The following is an 8,620-nucleotide window of genomic DNA, read 5'->3' on the forward strand; positions in this document are numbered from 1 at the left end:
GCACAAGGTGTCGGATTGGGCTATCTTTGATGTACCATTCAGTGAGATCCTTAGTGGGGGTCAAAACTTGGGTATGTTGGGACAGTCTGAGAATTCATTTGAGTGGGTGATCATAGTGATAGGATCAGCCCCTTTGTCGGACAAAGGTAATGATCGGGGATGCACTCTCACTAATGGAAACCAAGACTGCCGGTAGCCAATTTCAATCGTTGAAATTTGCTTTTGCAAAATATATTTTATATGAGATATAAAAGTATATATATTATGGTTTCGAAATGATTTGCAAAAGGTTTTAATTCCAGGGAACCATAAAAGCAGAGAGTGCAACACTGTTCCTTGCAGCTGAGGGAGAGGTCCACTCTTGTCGGGCAGTGTATGATCATTATGGGCTGAGAGGTTAAGTGTAAGACCATTGAGGATAATACCTGATGCGCTAATCTTGCATCTGCCCACAGTCCCTGGGTGTTACAAGGTGGCTTGTTTCAGGGACCACTTAGGGTAAGTGTTGGGCCCATAGATCTCATGAGATGGGTTTCAGGGGGTGCACTGTCCATAACAGTATATTCGGCTGTGCCTTGTAACTAAGGCTGGGCCGAACCCATGTGGCTGATGTGTAAATCAATGTTTGGGTCCCACGCTGATGTGTGGCTCATTGTGACACTAGCAAGTGCACTAGCCGTTCAAGTAATCAAGTAGTGAGTGAAGTATCATTACCACGAGGATTTAGGAAACGATTACCAATACTAAATTGAGCACTTCTTATCTGATCAACAAATAATTCAAAACTTTAATGAAAGCTAAAAAAATCCTAATTTAAAATCTATCTAAATCATTGGCCCAATTGCCTTCAAATCAGGTTAGAAGAGTAAGCAGTAAATGTCAATCTCAGAATTCAGCAATCTATCAATTTGGATCATTCGAATAAATCATGATTGAGCCTTGGTTTGGTGAAACCCCAAGGTCATGAACAGCCTCTCTCAAGCGTATGTTCATCCTATGCATGAGTGACGGTTCTTCTATCTCTAGCAAGAATCTAATCCCCATGCATGCATTTCTTCAAACACTTCTAAGGCATCAATTCAAATCTGAATTGATCACCAACTGAATTGTGCAAGTTATCTCTAACCTTGCACTCAATTCAGTTCTTGAATAGTAGATCTGAATTCCTAGAGTCTCTCTCAAGCACTCTAGGAATTCCAAGCTGTAGATTAATTCGGCCAATCTGAAAATTGCAGATCTGAATTCTCTTTCAAGCAATTCAGATCTTGCAATCTCAGATCTGAGAATTCAGATCTGAGTTTTGAAGGTTAGTTGGCCGAATTAATATACAATAATACCCTTATTCAAGAAACTTCAAGTACAATTCATGACCATTTGGATGAATAAAAAAGAATTAGATTGCTGAACTGAAATTTTACAAGCTGAAATACATCAAGGAAGAATGGAAAAAAGGAGAAAGAAGAAAGAAAATAAAACAAAGAAACTGAATTCGAATCAAAAGAGAATGAAACTACAATTGATTTATTACAAAAGATCTTTGAATCACAAACCCTCAATTTGAACTCACCTTCTCTTCTAGCTTGCTTGTCTTGAACTTCCTTCAGCCCTTCTTCTTCTTCTTCCTTGCGCCTAGCCTTCTTCTCTTCTCTCCTCTCAAGGTGGCCGAACCTCTAAGAGTGGGAGAGCCTTCCTCTCAAGCAATTGAACACCTCTCCCCCCCTCCTAGAGGCCTCCTTATATAGTTTTTCAAGGGGGCTCTTGCCCCTTCTTGAAGTCTCTAGAATTGGGTGTATTACACCCCTCATGAACCTTCTAGAGTGCTCCCTCCTTCTCTTCAAGAAACTTCTAGGAGTTGCCGCCCTTAGCTCCCTTTGGGCTGCTATTTGGGCTACAACTTAGCTTGCTTTTGAGCTCATGTGGGCTACACTCTAGGCTATTATTTGGGCTAAAAATGGGCTGGGCCGAAATTTCCTTCTTGCTAGGCTTCTTCCCTTGGGTTTTCCAAAGAGTTAGCTTGCACTACTTGGGCCGAATGAAACTCCCTTGCTCTCATGGCTGGGCCGGGCTGAACTTGATAAATTTTGGGCTTTCTTTTCTTGCTTTTGCCTTCTTTTTGTTGATTTGGCTCCCCCTGGAATCTTTTTTGCAATCAAGCTAAAATAGGGCAAAATCTAATTAAACCAGCATAAAATTTCATGCAAAAACTTCATAAAATATAGATAAATTGTAGGTTCATCAAATACCCCCACACTTAAGCTTTTGCTTGTCCTCAAGCAAAGACATCAGCCATAAACTTAACATTCCCCCCTTCTGTTCTCACCATTTACCTGGTGAACTTTTTAAGATAGAAATGCATTGAGTAATCGGGGAACTTTTGTAAGTGCTCAACTCTTATTCTTGTAAATTACCATTTAAGATATGTATCAGATCCAAGGAAAGGAGAATATGAATTTCATCATAGTCTAGCCTTCACTCCTAATTCATATATAAATCAGCTCCTTAATTGTCAAGGTTAATAATCAAATTTCACTAAGTTTCACATCTATAATTAAATCTTAATGAGAGTTCAACTTTAGAGTGCCCCTTTGAACCTCGGTTGTCACCACAATTACTTATTTCTAAGGGTGAGTGCATCTTATGCTCCATCTCACCCTTTTTTTTTTTTTTTTTGGTGTGAGTGCATCTTATGCTCCATGTCACACTGATCACTTACTTGAGGTAGGTAAATAAGACTCATGTTCTGAGCTGCTAGTTTTACTATTCAGCTCAAAATAGCGGAGTCAATTTGGGCTTTTGTCCTTCTTTGCAATTATTGAACCTCAAGAATCAACACTTCAGATGTGCACTAGCTTTCTTGACCATTAACAATGAAATCAAGGGCTTCCATACACATGAAGGAAGTTAGGGCTAGTCATGCTGAAAGGAATATTCAGCTCCCCTTTTCTCATGCATATATCAAATTGGGTCATTCACAAGAATAAAAACTTAACAAGTACATCAGTCTCCCTCAACTCATTGAATTCCTTCTTAAAAAAAATCATCAAATAAATAGTAATGAACTTGAGGGGTTCCAGTCTTTTTTGGTTATGTCATTGCCTGCATATGTGTGTTGGGGTGCATGGTTTCAGCCCTCATACCCTAGCCTCGGGCTCACTCCCCCACACTTAAGATGAACATTGTCCTCAATGTTCATAGTGTTAGGGGATCACACTTGCTAGAGTAAACTGAAGAAAAGAAAAGGATGAACTGAGTCCTTAAAGAATTGGAATTTTGAGAAAAAAATCTTTATTTTACTAACTAATATTCTAAAAAGATAAATGACAAAAAGATTCCTTAACCTGTTCATGAGCAAGCATAAAAGATTATTGGTTATCAAGATAAATAGTGGATGGAGGGGGTACAGTACCGCCCATTAAATATGGTTTCAGGCGCTGACCATTTACTTTAAACGTGCCCTGAACCGGGTGGGTGAGTTCTATAGCCCCATGGGGAAAAATCTGTGAAATGGTAAAGGGTCCAGACCACCTGGATCTCAGCTTACCTGGAAACAAGCGGAGACGGGAATTATATAACAATACCTGTTGGCCTACATAAAAGTCCCGTCTCAGCAAGTTCTTATCATGCCAGCTTTTTATTCTTTCTTTATAAACTTTGGCATTCTCATAGGTGGTAAGTCTGAATTCATCCAATTCATTCAATTGCAACCGCCTTTTAGCCCCTGTGTTCTGAATGTCAAAATTTAAGAATTTAAGAGCCCAATAGGCCTTGTGTTCTAATTCAACTGGTAAATGGCATGCTTTACCAAAGACCAATCTGTAGGGGGACATGCCAATGGGTGTCTTAAATGCAGTTCTGTATGCCCATAATGCATCATCTAATTTGATGGATCAATCTTTTCTGGCAGATGCTACGGTCTTTTCCAGAATTCTTTTGAGTTCCCTGTTAGCCAACTCCACTTGGCCACTGGTTTGAGGGTGATAAGGGGTAGCTAATTTATGTGTAATTCCATATTTTTGCATTAACCTCTCAAATTGGCTATTGCAGAAGTGAGCTCCCCTATCACTAATTATAGCTCGCGGAGTGCCAAATCGGGAGAATAGCTTCTTTAGGAAGTGTACCACCCTTCTTGAGTCATTTGTGGGTAAAGCCATGGCTTCTACCCATTTGGATACATAGTCAACTGCAACGAGGATGTACTTATTCCCAAAAGAATTCGGGAAAGGTCCCATGAAATCTATACCCCAAACATCAAAGATTTCACAGATTAAAATATTGGAAAGGGGCATTTCATTCCGTCGGGAAATGTTTCCCGATCTTTGGCATTTGTCCCATGTGGACACATACCTATGGGCATCTTTGAAAAGTGTGGGCCAATAAAAACCTGATTGCAAAACCTTGGCTGCAGTGCGACTAACTCCAAAATGACCTCCTGCTTCTTTATCATGGAAAAATTGGAGTACCGACTCCATCTCCTCCTCGGGGACACATCTCCTTATGATCTGATCAAGGATATGAGTATTTCTGTATTGAGTACAACTGCTCATCCGGAAATTCTTCTTGAAGGTTGCTGGTTATCTCCTCTTTTGAGCTTACCGTGTCCAATCGGGAGAGATGGTCAGCAGCCAGGTTTGCAGCACCCTTCATGTCTCTAATCTCAATGTCAAACTCTTGCAATAAAAGGATCCACCTGATCAGTCTTGGTTTTGAGTTTTGCTTGGTAAGCAAGTGCCTTAATGCCGAGTGATCTGTGTAGACAACAACCTTAGATAATATCAGATATGAACGAAACTTATCAAGTGCAAATATTACTGCTAGCAGCTCCTTTTCTGTGGTGGTGTAATTGAGTTGGGGTCCAGTCAAGGTTCTGCTAGCATAGTAAATTGGCTGAAAATGTTTGTTCATTCTTTGTCCTAAAACAGCTCCTATAGCAAAATCACTCGCATCACACATTAATTCAAATGGGAGGGTCCAATCTGGTGCTACCATGATAGGTGCATGGATCAATTTGTCTTTCAAGATGTTGAAAGCATGAAGGCGTTCTGTTGAAAATTCAAAAGGCACTTCTTTCTGAAGCAAGGTAGATAATGGCTTGGAAATTTTTGAGAAATCCTTAATAAACCTCCTATAGAATCCGACATGTCTTAAGAAACTTCTCAAAGAACGAACAGATGTTGGGGTTGGCAATTTTTCAATTGCCTCCACCATGGCCTTGTCGACTTCTATACCTCTTTGAGAGATCTTGTGTCCAAGCACTATGCCTTCTTGCACCATAAAATGACATTTCTCCCAATTCAACACAAGATGTGTTTCTTTACATCTAGTAAGCACCTGTTCCAGATTATTCAAACATGCATCAAACGAAGAGCCAAAAACTGAAAAATCATCCATGAAGATCTCAATAAAATTTTCAACCATATCAGAAAATATAGACATCATACATCGCTGAAAGGTTGCTAGGGCATTGCATAACCCAAAGGGCATCCTTCGGTATGCAAAGGTTCCATATGGGCAAGTAAAAGTGGTCTTTTCTTGATCTTCTGGTGCAATTGGTATCTGGTTATACCCTGAATATCCATCCAAGAAACAATAATACTCATGCCCGGCTTGCCTCTCCAACATTTGATCCATAAATGGGAGAGGGAAATGGTCCTTCCGGGTGGCTTCATTTAATTTTCTATAGTCAATGCACACACGCCATCCGATGACGGTTCTAGTAGGGATGAGTTCATTTTTCTCATTTGGAACAACAGTCGTACCCCCTTTCTTGGGCACAACTTGCACAGGGCTTACCCAAGAACTATCAGAAATAGGATAAATGATCCCAGCATCTAACAACTTAATTATTTCAGCCTTTACCACTTCTTTCATGTTGGGGTTCAGGCGCCTTTGGGGTTGAACGGAAGGCTTGCTGTCCTCTTCCATCAAAATTCTGTGAGTGCAGATTGATGGATTAATGCCTTTGATATCTTCTACCTTCCAAGCTATAGCATTTTTGTGTTCCCGCAGCACTCTTAATAATTTTTCTCTTTGTAAGGGATTCAGCGCTGCGGAAATTATCACGGGGAGATCTGATGGTTCCTCAAGGAAAGCATACTCTAAATGGGATGGTAATTGCTTCAGTTCAAGGGTGGGGGGTTCTTGGGGTGATGGCTTACCTGATGGTCCAGGCAATTTGCCTAAGTTCTCTAATTTAAGAAACCCCTTTCCCTTGAATTGAGGCTTATCGTTCAGGTATGCTATCATGAGGTTTACTTTTTCATTTTCTCCTTCTTCAAGTTCTCCCTGCTAGAGGCAGAGTTCAAGAGGATCAGTTATTCTACTTACCTGGAAGCATTCATCAATTGTCAATTCAATGGCATCAATCATAAAACAAGAATCATCACTAGAGGGTGCATGTTTCATAGCATTAGACATTTTAAAAATTATCTCCTCATCTTATATTCTAAGGCTGAGTTGTCCTTGTTGGACATCAATCATTGCTTTCCCGATAGCCAGGAAAGGTCTCCCTAGGATAAGCGGGACCTCCACATCTTCTTGCATGTCTAACACAATGAAATCAACTGGAAAAATGAATTTGTCAACTTTAACTAACACATCTTCTATGATCCCCCTAGGATGTCTAATGGATCTATCAGCCAATTGTAATGCCACTCTAGTGGGTTGGGGTTCATTCAACCCCAATTTCTTGAAGATAGAATATGGCATTAAATTGATGCTAGCTCCCAGGTCACATAAAGCTTTTTCAATTTTTAAACTGCCAATGGTACAAGGAATAGTGAAACTCCTTGGATCTTTGAGTTTCTGAGGCAGCTTGTTCAGAAGGATAGCAGAACATTCCTCATTTAATGCAACTGTAGCCACATCTCCCAGTTTCCTTTTGTTTGCCAATAATTCCTTCAAAAACCTTGCATAGTGTGGCATCTAGGCTAAAGCATCAGCAAAAGGAATATTAATATGTAAACTTTTAAATACTTCAAGAAACTTACCAAATTCCTTCTCCAATTTTTGTTGCTTCAGCCTCTTAGGGAATGGAACTTGTGGTTGTTGGTGCATCCCTTGTTGTGCTTCTGGTTGTTCCGTCTTCTGTTGTCTGGTCCCAAGGCTTGTTTCTGCTTTGGGTTCAGCCCAATTCTTCTTTTCTACCTCAGGCAACTCTTTTCCACTCCTTAAGGTAATAGCTTGCACCTGCTCTCGTGGATTCACTTCAGTGTTGCTTGGAAGAGTTCCCGGCAGTCTGGAAGAGATTAATTGTGCCAATTGCCCCACTTGGTTTTCCAGGTTTTTGATTGAGGCTTCCTGGTTCTCGAACCTAGTTTCTGCACCTGTTATAAATTTTGTCATCAGTTCCTCTAAATTGGATTTTGGTTCAGGCTGATGATAAGTCTGGTGGAACGGCTTGGAAGTATGCTGATTTGGCCAGGACTGGTTTGAATGTCCTCTCCATCCTGGATGAAAAGTATGGTGACTCTGGTAACCCTGCTGTCTTGACGAATTGCTGACATAGTCAACTTGTTCAGTAGATGGTCTGAACTGATTGCCAACTTGGCAGTCTGTACTGATGTGGCCTCCCCCACACAATTCACAATTAAGAGGCTGCACATGCATGGCAGCTATCTGCATTTCATCTATTTTCTTACTGAGTGCTCCTATTTGTGCAGATAGTGCTGTATAAGTGTCAACATTATGCAAGCCTTGCTGCTTCCTAGTTTGAGTTCTTTCCGAATGCCATTGATAGTTGTTGGCTGCCATTTCCTCAATAAGTTCATGGGAAACCTCAGGAGTTTTATTATTTATGGATCCTCCGGCTGCAACATCTAATATGGTCTTATTTGAGTCAGTAAGACCATTATAGAAAGTCTGCACTTGCAGCCAAATGGGGAAGCCATGGTGAGGAACTCTCCTTAACAGCTCCTTGTATTGTTCCCATGACTCATATAAAGATTCCCCCTCTTGCTGGAAAAAAGTAGTGATGTCATTCCTCATTTTAGCAATTTTAGAAGGGGGAAAATATTTAGAGAGAAAACGGCTGGCCATTTCGTCCCACGTAGCTATTGATCCTGCCGGTAATGAATTCAGCTATGCTTTGGCTTTATCCTTCAAAGAAAATGGGAATAACCTCAACCTAATGGTGTCATCACTTACCCCATTGTGTTTGAAGGTGTCACAAATTTCTAAAAAGTTAGAAATGTGTGCATTGGGATCTTCGTGGGCCAATCCACAGAATTGCACCATGTTTTGAATCATTTGTATGATGGCAGGTTTGATCTCAAAGTTGTTAGTAGCAATATTGGGCCTGATAATGCTGGAGGCAGCTCCAGTGAGAGTGGGTTTGGCATAGTCCATCATAGTCCTCTGCTCAGCCATTTCTTGAGCTTCTTGAGCTTCTTGTGCTTCTTGTCTGACTTGCCTAGCAGCTCTTAAACGGACACGGAGAGTCCGTTCAATCTCCGGGTCGTAAAGGATCTCTTCTAGTTCAGGTCTGCTTGTCATAAACTGTTAAGGTCAAAGCAATAAAAAGGCCAATATTCACAAAAGAAAATAAATAACTAATCCTATCACACTGAAAATGTAAAGTGAATTATTGGAATACAAAAACCTACATCCTGTCATGAATGAATGA

General features: G+C 40.5%; 1 non-coding gene across 1 annotated transcript; it reads left to right on the top strand.

The window, feature by feature from the left end:
* The first annotated feature begins 7,879 nt into the window (after positions 1-7,879).
* Positions 7,880-7,986, top strand: LOC148846250 (small nucleolar RNA R71). The gene has a single exon (XR_016102650.1). It is a non-coding gene; the product is annotated as a small nucleolar RNA R71 (small nucleolar RNA).
* The last annotated feature ends 634 nt before the right edge of the window (positions 7,987-8,620 follow it).

This window comes from Nelumbo lutea, chromosome 7, assembly GCF_056320005.1.
Source record: "Nelumbo lutea isolate HS-2025 chromosome 7, American lotus-T2T, whole genome shotgun sequence".
Taxonomy (NCBI): domain Eukaryota; kingdom Viridiplantae; phylum Streptophyta; class Magnoliopsida; order Proteales; family Nelumbonaceae; genus Nelumbo; species Nelumbo lutea.